A 27,215-nucleotide genomic window follows, 5' to 3' on the forward strand; every position below is an offset into this window, starting at 1 on the left:
CTTCCTGTGTAGATTCCAGAGTAGAATGTGTCCAATGTACCCCATGCCTGTTTCCCCAGGTAGATTCCAGAGTAGAATGTGTCCCCAGTACCCCATGCCCGTTTCCCCAAGTAGATTCCAGGGTTGAATGTGTCCCCAGTACCCCATGCCCGTTTCCCCAGGTAGATTCCAGGGTTGAATGTGTCCCTAGTACCCCATGCCTGTCTCCCCAAGTAGATTCCAGGGTTGAATGTGTCCCCAGTACCCCATGCCTGTCTTCCTGTGTCGATTCCAGAGTTGAATGTGTCCCCAGTACCCCATGCCTGTCTCCCCACGCACGTGGATACCAGAGTTGAATGTGTCCCCAGTACCCCATGCCTGTCTCCCCACGCACGTGGATACCAGAGTTGAATATGTCCCCTGTACCCTATGTCTGTCTCCCCACGCACGTGGATACCAGAGTTGAATATGTCCCCAGTACCCCATGCCTGTCTCCCCACGCACGTGGATACCAGAGTTGAATATGTCCCCAGTACCCCATGCTTGTCTCCCCACGCACGTGGATACCAGAGTTGAATATGTCCCCTGTACCCCATGCCTGTCTCCCCACGCACGTGGATACCAGAGTTGAATGTGTCCACAGTACCCCATGCCTGTCTTCTTGTGTGGATTCAAGAGCAGAATATGTCCCCAGTACCCAATGCTTGTCTCCCCACGTGGATTCCAGGACAGTCTGGTCGAACAGGTCTTATTGTACATCATGATTAGGAGTTTTAAATAGGACGATCTAGTCGAACAGGGCTTAATAGTACAAAATGATAAAGAATTTTAAATAGGACGATCTAGTCGAACAGGGCTTCATTGTACAATACTGATTAGGAATTTTAAGTAGGACGATCTAGTCGAACAGGGCTTCATTGTACAATACTGATTAGGAATTTTAAATAGGACGATCTAGTCGAACAGGGCTTCATTGTACAATACTGATTAGTAATTTTAAATAGGACGGTCTTGTCTACGGCCGCTGTACACGCAGGCATTAAGGTGACTGCTTATCACAAACATTAATGAATACAATTGGTCTTAGCATTCTGTCTCCGCGTCCTTCATGTTACATGGCTGCTAAACAGACAAGTCAGGACCATTGATTTTCTATTCAGTTCATGCGAAACCGTATTTGTTCCAAGTCTATTGTAGCAGTATAATAAGTAGCATTAGGGATAGTAGTAGTAGAAAGAGTAAGACTAGGAATTTAGTAGTAGTAGTAGTAGTAGTGGGGGTAGTAGTAATAGTAGTAGTAGTGGTGGTAGTAGTAGTAGTAGTAGTAGTAGTAGTAGTAGTAGTAGTAGTAGTAACTGTAGTAGTAGTAGTAGTAATTGTAGTAGTAGTAATTGTAGTAGTGGTAGTAGTAATAGTAGTAGAAGTAGTTGTAGTGGTGGTGTTAGTAGTAGTAGTAATAGTAGTAGTAGTAGTAGTAATAGTAGTAGAAGTAGTAGTAGTTGTTGTTGTCGTGGTATTTATTGTTGCAGTATTTGAAGCTGCAGTAGTGGTAGCAGCAGTAGAAGTAGTGTTAGTAGCCATCAACATCATCACAATTGTTGTGGACATCATTGTAACAAATCACAACAACAGGTCCCGGTGTTCTCATGCCAAGATCGCCCTTCGTGCAAACATCGCTCATGACACAAAAACAAACAAATCAACACCCACCCACCCCTCCCACCTTCACAATTACTTAAATTAATAGGTCCAACTATTAAACGCGAGGATTTCATCATCAGGGTCATTTAGCAAAGTATCGTCACATGAAAACTAAATTGTTAAGATCAAGCCGTGATCACGTGACACGCACATGGTATAGTCAGCTCCCGTCTGCCAGGAACCGCAATGCTATACATTCAGCCGAGGAGCATCACCACTCAACACAGAGAAAGCTCGCTACGAGAGACAAGGCTTTACACTTAAAGACAGGTAAGACATGCATGGCTTTTATAAAAGTATGAAAACTGAACATGAGTACGTGGAAAATTACCGCAACGATTAATTAAATTGTGTTTCTTGTTTGTTCATTTGTTTTCGATTCTAACTTTCGTGATGTAGTAACCTCCGAAGTAATATTTATTTGTTTGAACTTGTTTTTCATGTTTCATGTTTCATAATGTAATTTGTATTGTTGATTGGGCTGAGTCGGTATTCAATCGATGTGATTGTTCATGAGTTCTGATACAGGTGAATTATTGATGAGGATGTTGGAAACGGTGTATCTTCATCTGTCGACGTGTATCTGCTGTGTCAAATATATTTTCGTTTTCGATTAATGTTCGGTTATGATTTAAATAGTGGATGCAGCCACTATCCTCCCGACGAACATATGTCTACTACTTAAACACAGCTGTACATTGTAGCCACCAATCACATCGTGCGAGTACCGACACGACTGCAAGAGATTGATCAATAGGCACAAGGTTTCGATAGTAGCCAATAGGCACAAGGTTTCAATAGTATCCAGTAGGTACAAGGTTTCAATAGTATCCAGTAGGTACAAGGTTTCAATAGTAGCCAATAGGCACAAGGTTTTAATAGTAGCCAATAGGTACAAGGTTTCAATAGTAGCCAATAGGTACAAGGTTTCAATAGTAGCCAATAGGCACAAGGTTTCAATAGTAGCCAATAGGTACAAGGTTCCAATAGTAGCCAAAAGGTACAAGGTTTCAATAGTAGCCAATAGGCACAAGGTTTCAATAGCAGCCACTATGCACAAGGTTTCAATAGTAGCCAATAGGCACAAGGTTTCAATAGTAGCCAATAGGTACAAGGTTTTAAGAGTAACCAATAGGCACAAGGTTTCAATAGTATCCAATAGGTACAAAGTTTCAATAGTAGCCAATAGGTACAAGGTTGCAATAGTAGCCAATAGGTACAAGGTTTTAATGGTAGCCAATAGGTGCAAGGTTTCAATAGTAGCCAATAGGTACAAGGTTTCAATAGTCGCCAATAGGTACAAGGTTTCAATAGTAGCCAATAGGTACAAAGTTTCAATAGTAGCCAATAGGTGGGAGCAAGGTTACAGTAGTAGGGGATGGGAGCAAGGTTACAGTAGTAGCAGATGGGAGCAAGTCTACGTCGACTTTAAACCCCATTGCCCACCTCTCTATATATGCATCTATATTGCCTCTCTCTCTCTCTCTCTCTCTCTCTCTCTCTCTCTCTCTCTCTGCCTCTATTATTCCTCACCTTCCACCCTCTCCCATTCAGTACCCCCCATTTAGTCACATAACCCGCTTCGACATCAGCAGCAATAGGAGATTGCAGGTGCCGCAGTGCAAGTAATGTGCTTAACCTCGGGGTTGATTACTACTTAGTCGCCGACACAAGTAATTAAGTCACTCACAGTAATCTCCTCGTTCGCGTAACACTCATATATTAGTCGGAGAATGACATTTAAGGTGTGTTTAGAACATAGATTCGGCAATATAATCAGCTCTCTGTTACATGAACCACGTGCATTATTTGCTCTTAACGCCGTTGAATGTGATCCAGGGCCTTCATTCACAAGCCACTTCAGCACTGCGACAAGCGTAAGCTGGGGTGTGGAAGCTTTATGCACCAGTTGCCCGACTCGTCACATGAGATCTTCGGACAAAAAAAACATCAGCTTCAGTTGCCCTCAAACAAGCTTTCTGATTGGTTGTTAGAGTCCAATAATTCCAACTGTAGTGAGTGAGTGATTGTGGTTTTACGCCGCAATATTCCAGCAAAATCACCGGAAATAGGATTCACACATTGTACCCATTTGGGGAAGCGAACCCAGGTCTTTGACGTGACGAGCGAACGCTTCAACCACTAGCCTACCTCACTGCGAACTGTATTGAAAGGCGTCATCGCAGTTGTGGCACGAAAATTGGCAGCGACATACATTTACATAATATTGTTTGCGATTATAACACGACCCTCATTTTTTAAGCCAGTTTATTATAACACGACCGTTAATTTTTAAGACAGATTATTTTCTGTGCTTAACAACAATTATGACTATTCATATTGAATTGAAGTTAAATGGAAAAAGAAACAATTTGAACATCATAGAAGGTTAGCGACTGTCGTCAGGTGTTGCGTGACTCTATAGCGACATGTAGGTAGGAGTTCCACTACGGTTGTTGCCAATGCTGGCTCCAGGTGCCTTTGGACTGGGGTCTTCAGCAACCCATGTTTGCCGTAAAAGGCGACTATGCTTGTCGTAAAAGGCGACTGACGGGATCGGGTGGTCAGGATCGCTGACTTGGTTGATGCATGTCATCGATCCCAATTGCGTTGATTAATGCTCATGATGTCAGTCACTGGGATGTCTGGTCCAGACTTAATTATTTACTTACCGCCGTCATATAGCTGGAATATTGCTGATTGCGGCGTTAAACAACCAACTAACAAACCAACCAACCAACTAACAAACCAACCAACAAACTAAAGGTGTAGTGTTCAGAACCTATCATACCGGCAAGTTCTGAAGTCGGTTGAAACCAATCGATCGTCATCGGTCCGATTCCATACTGCGTAAAGCCCATTTTTGGTGGCCCTCGATATGATTATTTTGGAGGACTACCTGCCACGCTCACAGTTAATTGAACGTATCAGTGTGTTCCAATCTTGAATTTTTAAACCCCAGGTCCGCTGCGCTTAGCCGACTATATTTTTATCTGAGTTCAAACACGGCTACCGTGTTATACGAATTGTATGCGGCGGGATTTGGCGTTACACGGCTTACAGTGAAAACATGCAACATCACTGCTCCACAGTGTCCGATGTATTGTGTAGGGAACGGCAAAAGGCTAATTGACCAGAGAGCTTCAGGATTGAATATCTAGGCCACGGCATATGTAAAACTGCCGGTTTCCAGAGATGTGTGTCCCTATTTATTGCAATGAGCCATGATGTGGCTTGCTTCGGATCGGCCATCACAGGATGAGGGTTAAACGAACAAACTGGATATGAGTGGAATCGTTCTGACGCCGTTGGTATCTGATGGCATCGTCATCAGTGTCTCCACGACGTCGCCAGTTTCTCCTTATCTTCATCAAGGACATCGTCATCTTCTCATCTAACAACGACGTCATCAGTGCCTCTTCATCTACATAGACGACGTCATCAGTGTCCCTTCATCTACTGAAGCAAATTTCTTGTGTCCCTCGCCGTGATATTACTGGAATATTGCTAAAAGCGGCGTAAAAGCATCCTCCCTCACTCTTCATCTACATCAACGACGTCATCAGTGTCTCTTCTTTCACATCAACGAAGTCATCAGTTACTCTTGGTGATCAGTATCTCTTCATATAAATCAACGACGTCATCAGTGTCTCTTCATATAAATCATCGACGTCATCAGTGTGTCTTCACCTACATCAATAACGTCACCAGTCTCTTCGTCGACATTGGGGGCACGGGCGGCACAGTCGTCTCAGGCGCCGCGATTCGCTGTGCAGAGTTGCGTCCCTTGGGCACGCCAGAAACCTATGATTGTGGGTTCGAATACCGGTTCTGCCGAATTATGTTTCTGGGTTTGTCAACACCATACCCGTGCTCGTTTGTTTCACCGAAGTGGTAAACGTCTGAGACCTGCATCACTTCGGGCTTTCCTCCCACATTAAGCTGACACGCCGTGATATAACTGTAATACTGTTAAAAGCGGCGTTAAACCCAACTCACTCTTCATCGACATGCACGACTTCATCAGCGTCTCTTCATCTACATCCACGACGCCGTCAGTTTCTCATCTCCATCAACGACGTCATCAGTGTCTCACCATCTTCATCAACGACCTCATCAGTTCTCTTTATCTACATCCACGACGTCAACGGTTTCTCTTGATCTACATCCGTTTCATCATCTGTCAACAGATATGTTCCATGATATAGACCATGCAGTGCCCAGATAATGCTCTTCAAACTTGATAAACCAGTGTATTATGAATATGTTTAAATGTAAAATGTTTAAGAAATAGTACATATTGAAGCATTGATAGAATAATTATTATGACTCTAACGGTAATCCCAACTGTTTCCAGGCAGGTGATATGATCATTGTCGGTTGCTGAAAGTGCGACATGTCGCTGCGTTAAATACTTTTCAGAGTTTCACTGGTCCTCAAAACACCAACCAAGTCAGCAAACCTGACCACCTTCGTCGCCTCTTACGATGGGTTGCTGAAGTTCAATTCTAACCCGGATCTTCCTGTGTAATTGTAGCAGATGTTCCTTATATAATTACGAGGATATTGGGTTTTATTCCTGGTGTAGATTGTAAGTTCAATGTATGGGTGGTTGAAATTGAATGGTTAAGTTTTAGGGTATATCATGCCATATTAATATTCCATATGATCATATCAAGATGATTTATATTAGTTTTGCTGTATGCACTTCTTTGTTTGTTTATTTGTTTGTTTGTTGGTTAACGCCACACCCAGCATATATGATGACGGTCTGAAAATAATCGAGTCTGGACCAACAATCCAGTGACTGACATCATGAGCATTGATCCACGCAATTGGGATACGATGACATGCATCAACCAAGTCAGCAAGTCTGAACACCAGTTAGTCGCCTCTTCCGACAAGCTTAGTCACCTTTTACGGCAAGCATGGGTTGCTGAAGACCTATTCTACCCCGGATCTTCACTGGTGCTGTTTTCCGCAATCCAATAATAAGATTATACACTCGCTATAAATATTCTGTGACATCACAGATCCTTTTGAATGTTGATGTCTGCAGTCAGATATGTCCAGGGAAGGGTTCAACAACGAAACACAAGTGCTAACAAAGATTAAGTTGAATAATGGAGTGTTAACATTTTATGTATTTATCATATATGTTCATGGATGTATGTGTTGATGCATTTGGTATATACCATACGTGTTCAGGAGCGGAGAGGTAGCCTAGAGGTTAAAGCGGTCGCTCGTCACTCTGAAGACCCGGATTCGATGCCCTACATAGGTACAATGTGTAAAGCCCATTTCTGGTGTCCCCCGCTGCGATATTCCTGGAATATTGCTGAATGCGGCGTAAAACCATAATCTTATACGTGTTCATGGATTAATGTATAAACGCATTTTATCTTACCTGATTTTGATTGGCTGAGACCCGCTCTGTTATTTTCAATGTACCCGGATAACATACAAGGTACATTTCTTCTGTCCCCCGCTTGAAATGCCGAACTGTTGGTTTTTCATTTGCAAAATACCAACCACAATTTTGTATCTCGAAGTAATGATGTAAAATGCTACTCTCCGATTATTTCCATAGATATTACACGATATACGGCTTTTAACATTGGACGAGAGATCGGTCACATGACCGCGAAATTGACACAATTGACACAATTTGACGTTTCACGAGACCGTGTACTTGAAAAGACGTAAACACTGACGGACTACTTCCACATTCCTTGGGGGAACACCTGGGAATTCCCAAGCACGAATACATACAGAAGCGTTCTTTCTGATCATTTTAGACCATTTAATTTTGAACTCAGCGTTTAAGTATACATTGAGAAACGTCAGAGAGTTTGACTGCACGGTCGTTCACGAATATCCTCGCTACGACTCATCCTAGTGAACAAAACAAAGAGATTCACATCCAAACCATCGTTGATCGACTCAGTCCGTGTCTAGGCTGGCAGTGACAGTCAACGGCAATATATGAATTGACCTTAGTGTCTTTTTGATGCATCTTTAATCACCTTTCAATGATCGGCCATTTGATCAATGATGACTAAAACATGTAACCGCCACAGGTTCATTAACAACTTCAAACAACGTTTATCGTGTCGGCCATTTTGACGTCTTGTACTTGATGTAAATGTATTACGACGCGCTTTCATTGTGACTGACTTACTGAGGTAGTTCTTAACCGATATTTCTAATTTAATTGTGATATTATTAGAATACATGTGTTGTGTCGGATGTTTCTGAAGAACAAGTTATGTATACATACGCTCATATCTCCTCTCTCTTTGAGGAACTATTTTATTCCGCGGTATAGTTGGTTGTTGTATGGCTGTCAGTGTAAACATGAAGTCACACGTACTATATAACATTGTGAATAGATCTAGGCCTACATCCTTGAGGTAAGATATTGTGATAAAAAATTATCACAAGCTCCGACGTTCATACAGTTTGGTCCTCGATCTATGAAGGTACACTCCATTGAACTCACACAAAGTGAAAGTCAGTTCTTAAATAAATATAATATATATTTTCTTTGATAGGCATTTTAGAAGTTGGAGTACCAAGTAAGGATAAGAATTTATGGATGAACAACTTCTTTATTACAAGTAAGAGCGACGTTTCGGTGTAGGTTCTAACACCGTATCACAAAACATCAAAACCACCTCCAATCAGTCCTTACAGACCAAACCTACACCACCCTCAGAAAGATCCAAACCACCAGCAACTGTAACCTGGACTCCACCATAAAAAAGACTCACACAACCAAGTTCAATAACCTCAAGAAAAAAACCCACAGCCATCAAGCCACCAGAACATCGGCCATTGATGACTACCACAGCAAGACTGTCATCAACTTCAGCAGCAAAAACCTCAACAAGCAACAGATCGCTGTCCTTTCCAAAGGCCTAAAATTCTCACCAACCAGCATCCGGACCAACAACGATGAATTCATAGCCAACATCGAGAAGGGACTACAACAACTGGCCCCAGGAGGTAATGTTGACTTCCCACGACACCAGATTACTAACATACTAAACATACTATACTCGACAGCTCCCTTTCCTTGATGTACTCGTACAGAAGGATAAAAACGACAAACTCCAGACCACTGTTTATAGGAAACCCACCCACACAGATCAATACTGCATGCATCCAACCATCCACCTCAAGTCAAGAAAGGAATTGTGTCAACCCTAGCAAGACGAGCCCACAGCATCTGTTCCACGAAGCAACATCTAACTACTGAACTTAGCCACCTCAAACAAGTATTTACACAGCATAACTGCTATCCTGATCAACTAGTACAACAGTACAAGACCATCACCAAGAAATCCCAGAAATCCCCACGTCCACAGTCTGCACCCTTTGTGATCAGCCTCCCCTACTTTGGAACAGTTAGCCACAAAATCCAGAGACTCTTAAAGAAACAGGCCAACATTGATGTAGTCTTCAAAAGAAGTCAGACTATTCAGAACTCTATTAAAGCCACAGGGAAACCACCATCCAGCCACAAGCCAGAACCATCAGGAGCAGTGTACCACATTCCGTGCAATTGTGGACAAGCTTACATAGGAGAAACATCCAGGCCCCTCAAAACCCGAATTAAAGAACATCAAAGCTCAGTCTCCAAAGATGACTCTAAATCAGCTCTATCAGACCACATCTGTGACAACCCAAGCCACAACGTCCAGTGGGAGAGAGTCACAACTCTCGCCACCAACCTCAAAGACTTCAAGATCAGGAAACTACAAGAAGCCATCAGACTACAGCCCTCAATCAACCGTGACCAAGGCTATTACATACCCCTGGCGTACCATCAATTCATCAAAGACCCCAATCAGCCATAATCCCGTTGTTTACATTACTGGCTTCATCCTTTGTATGGCACTGACTTCACCCACGGTCATCATCACTGCCCTTGTGTGCACACAGCAGGCTTCGCTACTCCAGTATATAATATCTACCCTACTGTATAAACATTGCCTCCTACGTGTATATATGCTTGCTTACTGCACACTGTAAATCACTTGCTTGATAACGGTGTTAGAACCTACACCGAAACGTCGCTCTTAATTGTAATAAAGAAGTTGTTCATCCATAAATTCTTATCCTTACATAACATATATTGTTTTTTTATTATACTCATGAAAGGGTTAGATATATGAGTTATTGATCTTGGCTGATACACGTCCTCAATTGGCCGCCATCAATTGTGTGTAACGCTCATTCTAAAGTCCAAATTTGGAAATTTCCTGTATGTGTGTAATTACAATATACATCTATATGATTTTCTTTTTAAGTCTTTTTTTTTAAACCCACGGTGTCTTTAGTGTCTGCGAGAGCCGGTATGAATTCGAAACAAAATGTTCATGGTATCTTTTTACACTATTATGAACTATAATATTTTATATCAACCCTCATCGCACACAGAACTTGTATTGTATTTCAAGCCGCTTGTTGGAGCAAAAGATGTAATATTTCATTTTGCTATGAACAAAGGCATCCGGTTAAAAAAAAAATTGTATATGATAACTTAAAATAGGACACTAAATTTTCCTGGGGCAATACTAGCAATAATAGTAATTTGAAGAATATTAAGAATATTAGATTTTAGGATGAGCAACATCATCCCGTTTGTTGATGATCCAGGAGGGTTATCTTGTTAATGAGGATGGACGTATGTGTCGGAAGTGTGTGTGTGTGTGTGTGTGTGTGTGTGTGTGTGTGTGTGTGTGTGTGTTGTTGGGGGGGAGGGGGGGGGGGATTGTATCGTGAGTATGGGGTCGGAGAGGTTTGTGAGATAGGGGTGGGTGGGGTCCAGTCTGATCCAGTTTATTTACAGACCACTAAATATTGCTGAGTGTGGCGTTAAACAACAAACAAACAAACAAAACTAGGGAGAGATGAATTAAAATGGATACTTTGTAGGTGTGCACTTGTGTGTCTTTCTGTGGCTGTCTACGTGTGCGTGTGTTTGTGTGTGCGTGTGTGTCTTACTCTCTGACACTGTATGTCTGTGTCTGCGTGTGCATGTGCGTGTGTCTGTGTGTGCGTGTGTGTCTTACTCTCTGACACTGTATGTCTCTGTCTGCGTGTGCATGTGCGTGTGTCTGTGTGTGTGCGTGTGTCTTACTCTCTGACACTGTATGTCTGTGTCTGCGTGTGCATGTGCGTGTGTCTGTGTGTGCGTGTCTTACTCTCTGACACTGTATGTCTGTGTCTGCGTGTGCATGTACACATGTCTGCGTGTGTGTATACGTACACGTACGTCAATGTGAATGTGTGTGTGTTTCTGTCTGTGAGTGGGTGTGTTGTTGCGTGTGTGCTCGTGCGTGCATGTGTTCGGTATACTGAGGATAACATGTCACAACACGTATCCCTACACATATTTGGTTAAAAGTTTTAACAAAACTGACACGACTACTACACGCACATTGCTGCGCTGGTCATTTCATGCAACTAGACGTGATACCTTGTGACGTGTGGCTAAAATTAGCTCCGTTTCCATAAAGACGTATGAATAGTGTAATCCCACACTTCAGCCAAGACCTTGACGTAACACTACCGTAGACATGTGACCTTGATATGACCACGCCAATATCAGGTGTAATGTTGGTTCGTAAACTGTGGGGACTCGAACCCCTTCCAGTCTCCGGGCTGTTACGGTACAGTAGGTGAACCCGTCGTGATTGTGCTGGAATATTGCTAAAAGCGGCGAACGCCATCCTCATTATCCATCCAGCTATATGACGGGGGCCTAGAAATAATCAAGCCATGACCAGACAATCATGTCAATAAATCACGCAATCAACCAAGTCCCCAAACCTGAAGTCCCCTCTTACGAACTCGGGACACGGGTGGCGCATTTAACTAAGGCGCCGCATTTCGCTGTGCAGAGCCAGAAGCCTTTGATCGTGGGTTCGAATCCGGTTCGCCCCGATTAGGTTTGTCCGCACCATACCCGTGCTCGTGTGTTTCACCAAAGTGGTAAACGTCGGAGACCTGAATCACTTGCGTCTTCCTCCCACCTTAAGCTGACATAGCATAACATAACTGGAATACTGTTCAAATTGGCGTTAAACCTAACTCACTAACGAACAGCATAGTTTGCTGGGAACCAATTCTATCCCGGCAACCCCACTGGGTGAGTCACGTGGTGATTTTGGTCCTAATTTGGTAACGAGGAATTGTTTAAATTGAGGTTTCCTACGTCACGAACAAGGAGCAATAAGTGCATCTTTACCTGGAGACTGACAGATGGAATGTTATCACTCCCCGGGGATATGATACATTTGTGTCGACTTGACGTATCTCAGAACTGATCGTTCTAATCGCCAGTGCGACTAAAGACTATAGTTAAATTGTTCCATTTGTCAATATGGCGCCTGGCTGCATTCATTTGGAGACGGATAATGACGCCTTCTGTGTTTGCCAAGAGGTCTGCTGGTTATTATAATTAGCGGGATTCTGGACCTAGTCTGTCTTACAGTCCCTGAACCATATTATTTTCGCTTCCCCCAGCCGTTACTGCAATGCTTGAGCCCCAAATGAAGCAATTCTAGATTTTCCACAGATTTCCATCTCACTTGGGCTCCTTTTCAATGAACCAATGCTTTTCGTGACAGGCGACTAACGGGATCGGGTGGTCAGGCTCGCTGACTTGGTTGATGCATGTCATCCTATCCCAATTGCGTAGATCGACGCTCATGATATCAAACACTGGATTGTCTGGTCGACAGACTCGATTATTTTCAGACCGCCGACATAAAGCTGGAATATTGCTGAGTGCGGCGTTAAACAACAAACATGCAAATCCTTTTCAATGTAAATGATGGAGTTGTTTGTTTCTATCAAAATTATATAATTGCAGAGACTAAGCGTTGGTCACTGGCTGACGAGTTATTTGAAGCAGATCGGGACTTGCGGTATTATACAGTATGATTGAATACATTTAACTGTATCTCGCGTATACTTCTAAATGTAAGACATGGTAGACTTCTGTTAGTCGTTTCTCTATGATTGTCGTGTCTCCATCACTTTAACACAGACTTATGGTAGTCGTATCTGTAAGACTAACTTATCTCATCATTTACTTTAATAAATTGTAGTTGTATCCCACAGGCTGTCGTATATCCACTACTTTAACATAGATTTACGGTAGTCGTAAAGCTTAGTCAGATTTATGATAGTCGTAATTCACACACTTTTAACGTGAGCATTAGAATCGTCGTCCTAAGTACATGTATCGTGACAGGAAGCAGTCATTGGTGAACAAATGGCACAATGACATCGTGGTCCTTTATGGTGATTGGGCTCGCACAATAGTAGCCAGAAACTGCCCCACCAGGGCTAGAGCTAGAGCTAGAGCTAGAGTGCTGTCGTCACAACGGTGTAATGACGTTCTAAATTACCATTTGGGTAGCCATTCATCAATTTATTTTGTATGAAAATGATTCCAGTGGTCGTTTTTAATCAGGGGACATTTCGGCCAATAATTAATTCACCAAGTAATCGAGAATGCGAAAAATCAAGAATTGTTATGCATAAACTGAGACTTGTATTTGTTTGTCAGGCGGTTCCAGGGATTTAATAAGATGTCAGGGCAGAATACCAGTAGCTACCAAGGAATGTAGATTTGGTTTCCCTAGCCAAGACTCGATCACTTACAGGACGTAGTAAAATAACGGAAATACGGATGTTATCATTGTTAACATAATACCGTGTACATTTGTTAACATAATACGTGACTGGTAACTTAATACAGATATTGTTAACCTAATACAGGCATAGTTGTTAACGTAATACAGACACCATCGTTAACGTACTACAGACACCATTGTTAACGCAATACAGACACCATTGTTAACGTAATACATACACCATTGTTAACGTAATACAGACACCATTGTTAACGTAATACAGACACCATTGTTAACGTAATACAGACACCGTTGTTAACGTAATGCAGATACCATTGTTAACGTAACACAGACACCGCTGATAACGTAATACAGAAACGGTTGTTAACGTAATACAGAGACCGTTGTTAATGTAATATAGACATTGCTGTCAGAATAAAACATGGTATCACTGTTAATGATTTAAAGGAATCTTGCAATGCAATACAAACAAATTGTTGACGTATAAAAGATTGCCACTTATATGTCCTTGTCACTTCCGAGATATGTTTATTCATGATTATAAATGTAGTCATAATGTCATAGCGGCGAGTATTGCTAACTGGGTTTGTTGAGAGCACTAATTGAATTCAAGTTTGTGAAAGAAAAAATACGATAATGTAGAAGATGTATAGAATATAAGATGCGTTACTAAGGCAACGGAATGGCGTATAACCATTGTTATGTGACAGTGATTTGCCCGCTCCTGATCATGGTGTAGTCCGAATCGTACAATAGACTGATATGAATATGGAATGAGTTTGTCACTTATATTTACGTATATACAAACAATGTATAAGAAATATGTTCTTGGTAGACACGGATGCTTGAATACAGATATGAAAGTCTTCAACTGACACTAGTCTGGGAGATATTTTAGAATTGATATACCTACGCGAGTATATAAGACTACACTGTATATATTGCCACACAAACATTGTACACATTGTACAGATTGTACACATTGTACACTGGACCACCACACAAACATTGCACACTGGACCACACAAACATTGTACAGATTGTACACTGGACCACACACACATTGTACAAATTGTACACTGGACCACACAAACATTGTACAAATTGTACACTGGACCACACAAACATTGTGCTCATTGTACACTGGACCACACAAACATTGTACACATTCTACACTGGACCACACAAACATTGTACACAGGACCACACAAACATTGTACACATTGTACACTGGACCACACAAACATTGTACACATTGTACACTGGACCACACAAACATTGTGCACATTGTACACTTGACCACACAAACATTGTACACTGGACCACACAAACATTGTACACTGGACCACACAAACATTGTGCACGTTGTACACTGGACCACACAAACATTGTAGACATTGTTCACTTGACCACACAAATACTGTACACATTAAACACATTGTACACTGGACCACACAAACATTGTACACTGGATCACATAAACATTGTACACGTTGTACACTGGACCACACAAATACTGTACACATTGTACACTGGACCACACAAACATTGTACACTTGACCACACAAACATTGTACACATTGTCCACTGGACCACACAAACATTGTACACTTGACCACACAAACATTGTACACTGGACCACACAAACATTGTGCACGTTGTACACTGGACCACACAAACATTGTACACATTGTACACTGGACCACACAAATACTGTACACATTGTACACTGGACCACACAAAGATGTAAATAGTGTACACTGGACCACACAAACATTCTACACATTGTACACTGGACCACACAAATACTGTACACATTGTACACTGGACCACACAAACATTGTACACTTGACCACACAAATATTGTACACTTGACCACACAAACATTGTACACTTGACCACACAAACATTGTACACATTGTACACTGGACCACACAAACATTGTGCACGTTGTACACTGGACCACACAAACATTGTACACATTGTACACTGGACCACACAAATACTGTACACATTGTACACTGGACCACACAAAGATGTAAATAGTGTACACTGGACCACACAAACATTCTACACATTGTACACTGGACCACACAAATACTGTACACATTGTACACTGGACCACACAAACATTGTACACTGGACCACACAAACATTGTACACTTGACCACACAAACATTGTACACTTGACCACACAAACATTGTACACTTGACCACACAAACATTGTACACATTGTACACTGGACCACACAAACATTGTGCACGTTGTACACTGGACCACACAAACATTGTACACATTGTACACTGGACCACACAAATACTGTACACATTGTACACTGGACCACGCAAACATGTAAATAGTGTACACTGGACCACACAAACATTCTACACATTGTACACTGGACCACACAAATACTGTACACATTGTACACTGGACCACACAAACATGTAAATAGTGTACACTGGACCACACAAACATTCTACACATTGTACACTGGACCACACATACATTCTACACATTGTACACTGGACCACACAAACATTGTACACATTGTACACTGGACCACACAAATACTGTACACATTGTACACTGGACCACACAAACATTGTACACTTGACCACACAAACATTGTACACTTGACCACACAAACATTGTACACTTGACCACACAAACATTGTACACTGGACCACACAAACATTGTACACTTGACCACACAAACATTGTACACTGGACCACACAAACATTGTACACATTGTACACTGGACCACAAAAACATTGTACACATTGTACACTGGACCACACAAACATTGTACACATTGTAAACTTGACCAGACACACATTGTACATTGGACCACACAAACATTGTACGCATTGTACACTGGACCACAGAAACATTGTACACATTGTACACTGGACCACAGAAACAATGTACACTGGACCACACAAACATTGTACACATTGTACACTGGACCACACAAACATTGTACACATTGTAAACTTGACCACACAAACATTGTACACTGGACCACACAAACATTGTACACTGTACAACACAAACATTGTACACATTGTAAACTTGACCAGACACACATTGTACACTGTTACTGATACCTCACGCCGTACTCAACATTTCCAGCCCATGACGGCGGCTTGCCAATAGTTAAGTCTGGACGAAACAATCCAGTGGTTGACACGATGGGCATCGATACACGCCACTGGGATACGATGACATGCATCAACCAAGTCAGCGAGCCTGACCTCCCAGTGCGGTGATAACACCTTATCAAACAACAGCATCCAACTTCATCACATCACACGCTACCAGAGTAACGCAATAGCTCAGTCATTAAGCGTATGGAGAAATGTCACTTCTCCTCGCCCGCCGTTATGGTAGTGTGAGGCCATCAAGGTGGGTGTTTAACAGTCATAATTGATGTTCGGTAAATAAACACGCGTCGTCGACCTCGTGTTACCCACCACCTATTGTGACTGACTAAAGGGCTGTAAATCGCAATAAACCAAGTCACCGAGCCTGACCATCCAACCTATTTAGTCGCCTCTTATGATCAGTATAGGTTGCTGGGGACCTATGCTCTTCCCCGGAAGCCACACAGTACAGATAAATGCAGCTGTACAGAGATAACCGAGTGCGTGGGTGAGATTGGTGTAACGGTGTTAAGCCTGCAGTGATGCCATTCTTTGAAGTTAACCTCTTTGGAGACCTGGGGGCGGTCGGGTAGCCCAGTAGTTAAAGCCGAAACCCCGGGTTCGATTCTCCATATGGGTACAATACTGTGAAGCCCATTTCTGGTGTTTCCCGCCGTGATATTTGAATATTTCAAAAGGCGACTAAAAATAATACTCACTCGATTTCGAACTATCGAAGCAACCCCGGCACCTGAGTGTGTGAGTGAGTGAGTGAGATTTAACGCCGCTTTTAACAGTATTCCAGTTATATCACGGCGTGTCAGCTTAATGTGGGAGGAAAACCCGAAGTGGTGCAGGAGCACGGGTATGGTGCTGACAAACCTAGAAACATAATCGGGGCGAGCCGGAATTCGAACCCACAATCACAGGTTTGCGGCGTTAAACAACAATAATGAAACAAGACTATTTTAATGAATATTGTCTTCTATGAAATGTTTCATGGTAAACTATTTTCCAGATCAATCAAACATAGACGTGAACGAGTAGACATAATTGTCACATATCACTATATTTTCGGTATTTTAAACTATAATTTTAAAATGATAACTGACAAAGTGACTCGATCGCTGATAAACAAGGGTAACACCATGTTTGTTTGCAAATACTGAAGACCCGTGAAGCTCCGGGGTAGAAAAGGTCTTCAGCAACCCATGCTTGCCTGAAAATGCGACTATGCTTGTCGTAAGAGGCGACTAACGGGATCGTGTGGTCAAGCTCGCGATCGTTTACTTGGTTGATGCATGTCATCGTATCCCTAGATCAATGCTCATGATGTCAATCACTGGATTGTCTGGTCCAGACTTGATTATTTACAGACCGCCGTCATACAGCTGGAATATTGCTGTGTGCGGCGTTATACAACAAACAAACAAACTACTTGTTTTACATGATTGTTTCATGACAGTTTCTTAAAGTGGTTGAGGCCTTCGCTCCTCATGCCAAAGACCCAGGTTCGATTCACATCAGTGATCATGAAGTCCATTTTGTTATATTTTTAGAGTTATGTCCCTTAGGCGTATGTCCCTCTTCTTGTATCCCGTAATTAATCCAATCCCGTAATCGTGGGTTTAACCAAGATAAAATACGCCTAAGACCTGCTTTCCTACCGAAAAATCCAAAGCTGCTGAAAATTAGCTCATTATTCTGATTCCACCGTTATGTTGTGGGATATACATTGTGATCTGCCCCAGAACAACGTAACACTATTTCTCTGATTGACTGCCCCGTGCCCACAGCGAGCATTACCTCCAGCACTGAAAATATCCAGGAGACACAGTTGCCAGTTTCTTTCAAGGACATAATTGTATGAACGGCGTACGTAATCATAGCGTTGTTACTGTTGAACGGCGGGGACCCGCTTATGCACGAGGGGGTCATCAGCTGATTGCAGCACTTTATATCAGGACCTTATGTAAGGAATTCTCCCGCAGAGATTACAACCATGAATTGCCAGGAACTTGTATCCCCGATCAGGGCATATGAGGCTTTACACAGGTTTTAATCATGGATGATTTAAACGAAATACTTTCAATGCTGGTCTGGATGTAAATCAAGCAGATTAAAGGCACTGTGGGATTATTGGCACGCTCCGAGCCATGACATTTGAATTTCAAACTGGACGGGAACGTTTGTGGTTGTGGTTGTAAGACGTCACTGTCGACCTCGGAAGTAATGAATGGTGTGTTGACATCACTCTGGCCTGTTATTTCCGGAGAGCTTCCAATCTTGTGTTGATGCTCAGCTAAGACCGATTATCCATGGTCGGGGCTTATGAAGCTGACACTTAGGCCCTGTCGTAGAGGCATTACTCAATGGTTAGATAGATTAGAAACTAGTATCATTGACTTCTACCGACAAGGTGCCATTGTGAAACATCATCCTGAGATATTTGATCAGAGTGCGATTGTGGCCAGGGATTAAGGAGAGCACACCGTGATACGTGAATGCGCCTCTGTTGATTGCTATATAACATGCAGTCTCGTTCTTAAAGTTGTCGGTGTCTATGATCACTGAGTTGATGTCCTTAAGAAATTCGTCACACTGTGTTAGGAGTAAATGAGTGAATGCTATTTTACACCGCACTCACCGCCTAAAGAAACGCGAATACAATACATGTTGGTTAATATATGAAGAATTACTCATATGTAATTATAATAAAGTATAAGAGATATTAGATTGGTTTGATGCACAAACGAATATACCGGTATGTTGTGCGAACTGACGCTTATGAACGCATCGCATGGGGCGTCAGAGATGCTGTATGTCTCGTGCAGGATTAACGTGAAAAGTCTGGAAATCACGTGCAGCATATCCTGGTAAGAATATAGACATGCTGTGGTAACACTAATTGTTAGTTTTGTCATTAAGTGGTACACGTTGGAAACATCTCTTTTGGTGGTGAGTGTGGTGACCACGTGGTCTGGGAATTGTTAAAGACGTGCTATGTTTTACAGTCGCAGCTATAAAACATACAATGTTTTACAATCGCTGCTTCAAGACATACAATGTTTTACAATCGCTGCTTCAAAACATACAATGTTTAACAGTCAGTGCTTAAAGAAATTATATATTTCACAGTCACTGCTTCAAGACATACAATGTTTTAAAGTCACTGCTTCAAGACATACAATGTTTTACAATCGCTGCTTCAAGACATACAATGTTTTACAATCGCTGCTTCAAGACATACAATGTTTTACAGTCACTGCTTCAAGACATACAATGTGTAACAGTCGATGCTTCAAGACATACAATGTTTTACGGTCACTGCTTCAAGACATACAATGTTTTACGGTCACTGCTTCAAGACATACAATGTTTTACAATCGCTGCTTCAAGACATACAATGTTTTACAATCGCTGCTTCAAGACATACAATGTTTTACAGTCACTTCTTCAAGACATACAATGTTTTACAGTCACTGCTTCAAGACATACAATGTTTTACAATCGCTGCTTCAAGACATACAATGTTTTACAATAGCTGCTTCAAGACATACAATGTTTTACAATCACTGCTTCAAGACATACAATGTTTTACAGTCACTGCTTCAAGACATACAATGTTTTACAATCGCTGCTTCAAGACATACAATGTTTTACAGTCACTGCTTCAAGACACACAATGTTTAACAGTCACTGCTTCAAGACATACAATGTTTTACAGTCACTGCTTCAAGACATACAATGTTTTACGGTCACTGCTTCAAGACATACAATGTTTTACAATCGCTGCTTCAAGACATACAATGTTTTACAATCGCTGCTTCAAGACATACAATGTTTTACAGTCACTTCTTCAAGACATACAATGTGTAACAGTCGATGTTCAAGACATACAATGTTTTACATCGCTGCTTCAGGACATACAATGTTTTACGGTCACTGCTTCAAGACATACAATGTTTTACAATCGCTGCTTCAAGACATACAATGTTTTACGGTCACCGCTTCTAGACATACAATGTTTAACAGTCGCTGATTCAGGACATACGAACTTTTTCTGTAAAAGAAGAGCCGAACTTTGTTTAAAACACTTTTTGTGGGGACTTGCATAGCGGAAGTAATGCTTGACGGCGTCTGGCAACAAACCACACATTTCTATGCCAAATGTGTGAGTGGCGGGTGCTACCGGTAGGTCAGGAAAGCTTTCCCTATCATCACTCACTATAGTGATCAATCCGTCGTTATTTTGCCATTTACGCCCAATGGAATCTGTTTTGGAGAAGGGGACTGTTTTATTTTTACAGTGTAAAACCTGAGTTAAACTAATGTTTTTGTATAAAAACAATTATTTTTCAGAAATTTCCATACCCCCAGTATATCAAAAGTTTGGCCAGATCCTTAGTTATCGAGTCTGTGCCCGTCACACCAGTGACTGAAAGCGTGGTCATAGATCTCCACACTCAGCCAAGTCATTGTATTGGATCATCTGCAGTCAACAAGACACCAGTGACTGAAAGTGTGGTCATTGATCTCCTAAATCTGCCAAGTCATTGTATCGGATCATCTACAGTCAACAAGACACCAGTGACTGAAAGTGGGGTCATTGATCACCACAATCTGCCAAGTCATTGTATCGGATCATCGGATCATCTACAGTCAACAAGACATAAAACCTATATGGCTATCAACTTGTGTGTTGTTGGTAACAACGTTTCAATGCTACTTCTTGCCCCTTCATCGGCTGATGATCTTCAGACTTAGATGCCACACCAGCCCTGGAGGTCACCGCATTCATAATTGTTCGTAATGTTATCATTAGGGTGAATGTGCTCGAACAAAGTTCGATATTTTCATAGTGTTATTCTTCTATGTCATCACCGAATTTGAAGAGAATCGTCATGATATTTTGTATGGCAATCGGTCAATGTTACCCCGAGCGAAAGTAACCCCAACGGAAGCCCTGTTAGTGTAGACACGGGGTGGAGCAACAATCACAGGTTCACGCTATTCACGAGCGGTATGTATCTGACATATAATCATTATGTTTTCCAGCATGAAGTTCAGGAACCTTGTTACATTTAAGATTCAAAGAATAATATGCTTTCACAATGATACTTCTTGAGCACCGAGCCATGTTAATCCAGAAATCCTGATTTCTGGACGGTGACTGTGCGATATCTACATGCATACAAACATGTACAGATTCAAATACAAAGTGCAGAGAAGAGGGTTTGGGTGATCCTGGCAGAGTCAGGCTGGTTAGGCTCATCATCAGCTCAGGGCCCTTGTCCCTTCTACACGCAGCCCAGACAGCGAATGGGACTTCTTACAGGAAACGCTGCCTAGCCAAACTCACCCAGAACATTTCGGAGAATGTGAAGACTCCCCAACACTGCAGCCTTCTGCATTACCAAGATTGTCAGAAGGGCTGTATTCCTGGTAGCAAACCCGGGTACTCTCCCAATGTCAGTCAACAGATTGGGAGGTATCAAACCTAAGGCACCGAGAACAATGGGGAGTCGGACAACTTGGTACTTGGGATGCAAGCGGGACATTTCGAAAGCGAAGTCTGCATATTTGCCATGTTTTTCCTGAATCTTGACAATCACATTAGTAAATGAGTAAAACCTTGTGATGTTACGTGTACACTATGCCACGCTATAGTACCGGACTGTAGAAAAATGTCATCATTGACTGTGAAGGACTCATACAACGGAAAAATCAGATGTGCGATAAACTTTCTTCACTGCTGCATTTAACGATTTCATCAACTTTTGTGACCAGGATCACACTGCAATCTCGAACTGTTTGCTTGGGGGAGATCACAACACTTTATGTCGTGTTGATTTTAGCACTTGGATACAATTCGTGTTGGTTGTCTCAAAGTTTGTACATATTTGCAGGCTACACATCAAACAAAGCATGTTATAACCGTTACTGTTCACTAGCACCTAACTAGAAGGGCATTGTATGTATTTTTTTGTTATCTGCGTTTGGTTAACTAAAGGTCATCTATGATTTGACCTAACATACTTTCATATATACTTATCAATTATTGGAGGAAATAAAGAATGTCTGTCTGTCTGTCAAAACCACAAGCATGGCGAAGTCGGTAACAATAGGATCGAGCCACTCCACCATGTCGCTTAAGATATTGTACGTGTTTGTGCCAAAGCTGGGCATCCACTTGTAATGTGTTGGGCAGTCTCATTAAAGTCATTGCACAGTCTACATTTCATATTTACAGGACTGCAGGGTTTCTTATTTTCTCAACACACTGCACATAAAGGCGACGCAGTGGTCGTTCAGACAGCCTCTTTAAACACTGATTCAAGGCCGATTTCGTTGCTACTTCGTTTGGTTGACATTATTTTCAGCACAGATCAGCAGTACAGAACTATCAACAAAATGTGGAATGCCTTGTCTTAATTATGAGTCATGACATGCTTCATTAGTAGTAGTAGTAGTAGTAGTAGTAGTAGTAGTAGTAGTATTTTGTTTGTTGTTTAACGCCGCATTCAGCTGTATTCCAGCTATATGACGGCGGTCTGAAAAATAATATAGACTCGACCAGACAATCCAGTGACTGTCATCATGAGCATCGATCCACGCAATGAGGATGCGATGACATGCATCAACCAAGTCAGCGAGCCTGACCGCCCGATCCGGTTAGTCGCCTTATACGACAAGCATAATCGCCTTTTACGGCAAGCACTGAAGACCTATTCTACCCAGGATCTTCAGTAGAAGTAGTAGTAGTAGTAGTAGTAGTAGTAGTAGTAGCGGTGGTGGTGGCAGTAAGGTAGTAGTGGTGGTAGAAGTAGTAGTAGTTGTTGTTGTAGTAGCAGTAGTAGTAGTAGTTGTAGTAGTAGTAGTAGTAGTAGTTGTTGTAGTTGTAGTAGTAGTAGTAGTTGTTGTAGTAGTAGTAGTAGTAGTTGTTGTAGTAGTAGTGGTAGTAGTAGTAGTTGTTGTAGTTGTAGTAGTAGTAGTAGTTGTTGTAGTAGTTGTAGTAGTAGTAGTTGTAGCAGTAGTAGTAGTTGTAGTAGTAGTAGTTGTAGTAGTAGCAGTAGTAGTAGTAGTAGTTGTAGTAGTAGTAGTTGTAGTTGTAGTAGTAGCAGTAGTAGTAGTAGTAGTTGTAGTAGTAGTAGTAGTAGTTGTAGTAGTAGTAGTTGTAGTAGTAGTTGTTGTAGTAGTAGTGGTAGTTGTAGTAGTAGTAGTAGTAGTAGTAGTAGTAGTAGCAGTAGTAGTAGCAGTAGTAGTTGTAGTAGTAGTAGTAGTAGTTGTAGTAGTAGTAGTTGTTGTAGTAGTAGTAGAAGTTGTAGTAGTACTAGTTGTAGTAGTAGTAATAGTTGTTGTTGTAGTGGTAGTAGTAGTTGTTGTAGTAGTAGTAGTTGTAGTAGTAGTACTGATCCTTTGATCAGTGTGCACTCAAATTGTATTCTCAGCTGAGTACACAAACCATGTTGCGTTAGATGGTCATCTCATCCTTACGGGTACCCATTCACAGCTTGGTCAGCAGGGACATCTTTCGATATATATATATATATTAATAGAATGAAATAAGACATTTATTCCGACATAAGCTCTGGCCTGTGACGCCATATAACCCAAACAGCACGTGGGCAGGATGCGCAGCCGTGCATAAAGCGAGTGTGAGTCAGTAAGTGTAAAAGTGAGTGAGTGAGTGTGGTTTTACGCCGCTTTTAGCAATATTCCAGCAATATCACGGCGGGGGACACCGGAAATGGGCTTCACACATTGCACGCATGTCGGAATTCGAACCCGGGTCTTCGACATGACGAGCAAACGCTTTAACCAATAGGCTACCCGACCGCCCGAGTAAGTGTAAAAGAAACGTCACATGATTCAGCATGGCGATATCAAAGCGAGTGTTGTGGTAACACGTCATAAGGCTATGTTAGACAAGTGGAGATAGAGTCGTCGTACCGCTAAGGTCTATTTCTGCATGTGGCCCCTTGTGTGTACAATCCAACAGAACGACATCAGGTTATATGCTTAAGCGGCATTTCAGACGTTGTGGGGACGAGAGAGTTGACATGAATTAAAAGTTAAAATCCACTCTTCAACTCTGTAACTCTGTATTTCACAGGTGAACACGCCATTTCCTTTAGGACATGTTCCCTTTTTTCTTTATGTCAGTATATGGACCCGTGAAGATGCGGGGTAGAATAGGTCTTCAACAACCCATACTTGCCGTAAAAGTCGACGATGCTTGTCGTAAAAGGCGACTAACGGGATCGGATGGTCAGACTCGCTGACTTGGTTGATGCATGTCATCGATCCCAAATGCGTAGATCGACGCACAAAATATCAAACACTGGCACAGACTTGATTATTTTTAGACCGCCGTCATATAGCTGGAATATTGCTGAGTGCGGCGTTAAACAACAAACAAACAAACAAACGTCAGTATATGAGGTGAGGTGAGGTGAAATGAGGTTTAACGTCGCGTCCAAGATTATTGCACTTATATAGCGACGTGCATGCACGTGTGTGTGTGTGTGTGTGTGTGTGTGTGCTGGCTTGTACTAGTCCTGACTGATGCCGACTTATAGTGCTAGCTCACTGAGATACCATGCCGTAGTTTAACATGAATACCCCGCTCAGACACAGTATTCTGACTCCGAGCCGACCAGTAATTGTTTTAGCCCCTTAATGCCGAGCGCCAGACAGGGTAACAACAAGTTCCATCTTTTAACGTCTTTTGGTATGACGCGATCGGGGATCGAACCCCGGACCTTCCGCTCTCCGGCCGGACCACGGAGGCGGTCGTCAGTATATAAAAAAGTCTGGATCATTCAACGGCAGACACTGATCTGTTTCGTGATGAGCGTGACAGTAATTCGTAACGTTGTGCGTGGGCTCGAGGGCTACATTATATCAAACGTCTTTCCTGCACCTGATCTTTTCCTTTGGGAGTAATGTCATGGCTGAATATTCATCCCGGATGGAACTTGATCATGAGTAGTAGTGAGAGATTGTGTATGGTTGGTGATTGTTGGTGTGTGAGAGTGCTTGTGAGTGCGTGGATGTTGTATGAGGCTGCATTTGGCAATGTTAAAGCTATATGACCAGTCAATCATTAACTTTGTCCCGTTCACCAGTGATATAATGAGCGGTGGGGTAGCCTCGTGGTTAAAGCGTTTGCTCGTCATGCCGAAGACCCGTGTTCGATTCCCCACATGGGCACAATGTGTGAAGCCCATTTCTGGTGTCCCCCCGCCGTGGTATTGCTGGAATATTGCTAAAAGCGGCGTAAAACCATACTCACTCACTCACCCCACACCGTCGGGGAATGTGGACACGCAAACTACCGAGCCTGACCACCCGATCCACAAAGTTTCCTTTATGATTGTTGACTGATTGTTTCGTGGGTGGTTATTTGTGTGTTTGTAATTTGCTGTTTGTGTGTGACTTTTTGTGTGTTTGTGATTTACTGTTTGTGTTTGACTGTGAATGACTGTGTGTTTTCGATTTACTGTTTGTGTTTGTCTGTGAGTCACTGTTTGTGTGTTTGTGATTTTTTTTCTGTGTTTGACTGTGTTTGATGTTTTTTTTATGAAGAACCGCCAATGCGGTCAGGAAGACGTTTGTTGTTAGGGAATATATTTTTGTTTGATTGGTGGTAGTGTTTGGACACTAAACATTGCATTCCTTGGAATGGAATGAAATAGCGGTTAGGATGAAAATAGTGTACTACCTGAAGTTTGTCTGTGAAGTAAAATTGTTCTCGCCATCAGCTGAGTAGTTTTTTATGGTTTGTAACACTAAAAACACATTTTTGAAGTGCAGACATGGCTCCATGTTTGTTTTTATTCGTAAATATAACCAGATAGTGTACATATCTGTACCTCGTGTTTTGGCCAGCGCCAGTCTGCCTGCCCTAACCATCAGAAGAACCTTCGAATTGTTTAAACAAGGTGAGACAAGGTTGAGTGAGACAAGGTTGAGTGAGACAAGGTTGAGTGAGACAAGGTTGAGTGGGGTTTAAGGTCGCGTTAAGTATTACTGCACTTATATGGCGACGGGTGTGCGTTCATGTGTGTGTGTGGTAGAGGGGAGGGGTAGTGTCTCTGTGGCTGCTTGTACTAGTCCGGACTTATGTCGTTCTTTTAGTGCTAGCCCACGGAGATGCCACACCGCCGTTGTACATGATCGAACCTCCGACCTTCCACTCTCTGGGCAGACTCTCTATCGGTCTTCTCCCCCTAGCTATGAGTCCCATTTGTCACACGCCTTAAAACAAAATAGGTCATGATTGAAGCCACAGGCTGATCATCTACCCTGTGTTACCTAAGTATTAGAATGGAGTGATCCAAGAAAAGTAGAAAAGTAATCTTGAACTTGTACTTAAAACGTCCCATTTTAATTCTGGAAACCCATTTGTCAAGAAACTCTCCTTGCTATGGACATTTTCGGTCAAAAATAATTCCAAAATTCAACATGCTGTTTTCATGGGTACATACTTAGGAAGAAAAATGAAGAACAAGTTTCAAAAACTATTTTTTTTGTTAAATTTAAACTAAATTTATGTCGCTCATGTTCATGAAAGGTGTATAAAGGTGTTTCTACAAGTATCGTGACAAATATTTTAACTCTTTTTTACTTAATCTAACTGATTTGTGGTGTTAATAAAATATTTCGCCCATGGGTTTGTTTTGCAAATGCATAAAGGTGTTTCTACA

The 27,215-nt window shown here is 42.0% G+C and overlaps 1 long non-coding RNA gene across 1 annotated transcript in view; it reads left to right on the top strand.

Annotated features, from left to right (window-relative positions):
- The first annotated feature begins 1,822 nt into the window (after nucleotides 1–1,822).
- The window catches only part of LOC139457731 (uncharacterized), a 28,273-nt gene continuing 2,880 nt past the window's right edge, over nucleotides 1,823–27,215 (top strand). The window contains exon 1 of the long non-coding RNA XR_011652624.1: nucleotides 1,823–1,950. This is a non-coding gene — a long non-coding RNA (uncharacterized lncRNA). The remainder of the gene's footprint in view (nucleotides 1,951–27,215) is intronic.

The sequence above is a fragment of the Haliotis cracherodii genome, unplaced genomic scaffold (genome assembly GCF_022045235.1).
Source record: "Haliotis cracherodii isolate W230 unplaced genomic scaffold, xgHalCrac1.p SCAF_12, whole genome shotgun sequence".
NCBI classification, from domain to species: Eukaryota; Metazoa; Mollusca; class Gastropoda; order Lepetellida; family Haliotidae; genus Haliotis; species Haliotis cracherodii.